This window comes from Arachis hypogaea, chromosome 18, assembly GCF_003086295.3.
Source record: "Arachis hypogaea cultivar Tifrunner chromosome 18, arahy.Tifrunner.gnm2.J5K5, whole genome shotgun sequence".
Taxonomy (NCBI): domain Eukaryota; kingdom Viridiplantae; phylum Streptophyta; class Magnoliopsida; order Fabales; family Fabaceae; genus Arachis; species Arachis hypogaea.
Genome location: NC_092053.1, coordinates 114,193,944 through 114,196,059, shown reverse-complemented (window position 1 = coordinate 114,196,059; position 2,116 = coordinate 114,193,944). Strand labels below are relative to the sequence as shown.

At 33.6% G+C, this 2,116-nt stretch overlaps 1 non-coding gene across 1 annotated transcript; it reads right to left on the bottom strand.

Moving 5' to 3' along the window:
* Positions 1 to 1,323: 1,323 nt before the first annotated feature.
* LOC112773413 (small nucleolar RNA R71) lies at positions 1,324 to 1,431 on the bottom strand. Its single transcript, XR_003187964.1, has one exon. It is a non-coding gene; the product is annotated as a small nucleolar RNA R71 (small nucleolar RNA).
* Positions 1,432 to 2,116: the final 685 nt, after the last annotated feature.

Sequence of the window (2,116 nt, the reverse complement as noted above, 5' to 3'; positions counted from 1 at the left end):
AAAATCAAATCTTTTTCAATTTTCTTAGTTAATTTCGAAAATTTTAAAAATATTTTTCAAAAATATTTTTTTATCTTTATCTCCTAATTTTCAAAAATAACATCATCAATTAATGTTTTGATTCAAAAATTTCAAGTTTGTTACTTGCTTGTTAAGAAAGATTCAAACTTTGAGTTCTAGAATCATATCTTGTGATTTCTTGTGAATCAAGTCATTAATTGTGATTTTAAAAATCAAATCTTTTTCAAAACTAATTTCAATCATATCTTTTCAAAAATATCTTCTTATCTTATCTTTTTCAAAATTTGATTTTAAAATATCTTTTCTAACTTCTTATCTTCTTATCTTTTCAAAAATTGATTTTCAAAATTTGTTTCAACTAACTAACTAACTTTTTGTTTGTTTCTTATCTTTTTCAAAACTACCTAACTAACTCTCTCTCTCTAATTTTCAAAAATATCTTCCCTCTTTTTCAAAATTTCTTTTTAATTAACTAATTATTTTAATTTTATTCCTAATTTTCGAAAAAAATTACTAACCTTTTTCAAAAACTATTTTCGAAAAATCACTAATTCTTTTTCAAAAATAATTTTCGAAAATTCTCCTTCTCTCTCATCTCCTTCTATTTTATTTATTCATCTACTAACACTTCATCTCACCCAAATTCGAACCCCCTCTTCCATCCGTGTTCGAATTTTTTCTTCTTCTTTTCTTCTACTCACACAGGGACCTCTATACTGTGGTAAAAAAGATCCCTATTATTATTATTTTTCTGTCCCTCTTTTTCATATGAGCAGGAGCAAGGATAAGAACATTCTTGTTGAAGCAGATCCAGAACCTGAAAGGACTCTGAAGAGGAAACTAAGAGAAGCTAAATTACAACAATCCAGCAAGCACCTTTCAGAAATTTTCGAACAAGAAGAGGAGATGGCAGCCGAAAATAATAATAATGCAAGGAGGATGCTTGGTGACTTTACTGCACCTAATTCCAATTTACATGGAAGAAGCATCTCCATTCCTGCCATTAGAGCAAACAATTTTAAGCTGAAACCTCAATTAGTTTCTCTGATACAGCAGAACTGCAAGTTTCATGGACTTCCATCTGAAGATCCTTTTCAGTTCTTAACTGAATTCTTGCAGATATGTGATACTGTTAAGACTAATGGAGTAGATCCTGAAGTCTACAGGCTCATGCTTTTCCCTTTTGCTGTAAGAGACAGAGCTAGAGTATGGTTGGACTCTCAACCTAAGGATAGCCTGAACTCTTGGGATAAGCTGCTCAAGGCTTTCTTAGCCAAGTTCTTTCCTCCTCAAAAGCTGAGTAAGCTTAGAGTGGATGTTCAGACCTTCAGACAGAAAGAAGGTGAATCCCTCTATGAAGCTTAGGAGAGATACAAAGGACTGACCAAAAAGTGTCCTTCTGACATGCTTTCAGAATGGACCATCCTGGATATATTCTATGATGGTCTGTCTGAATTAGCTAAGATGTCATTGGATACTTCTGCAGGTGGATCCATTCACCTAAAGAAAACACCTGCAGAAGCTCAAGAACTCATTGACATGGTTGCTAATAACCAGTTCATGTACACTTCTGAAAGGAATCCTGTGAATAATGGGACGCCTATGAAGAAGGGAGTTCTTGAAATTGATACTCTGAATGCTATATTGGCTCAGAATAAAATATTGACTTAGCAAGTCAATACTCAAGAGGCATCTTCTGAAGAAGAAGCTTATGATCCTGAAAACCCTGCAATAGCAGAGGTAAATTATATGGGTGAACCTTATGGAAACACATATAATCCATCATGGAGAAATCATCCAAATATCTCATGGAAGGATCAACAAAAGCCTCAACAAGGCTTTAATAATGGTGGAAGAAATAGGTTTAACAATAGTAAACCTTTTCCATCATCCACTCAGCAAAAGACAGAGAATTCTGAGCAGAATCCATCTAGCTTAGCAAATTTAGTCTCTGATCTATCTAACGCCACTGTGAGTTTCATGAATGAAACAAGATCCTCCATTAGAAATTTGGAAGCACAAGTGGGCCAGCTGAGTAAAAGGATCACTGAAATCCCTCCTAGTACTCTCCCAAGCAATACAGAAGAAAATCCAA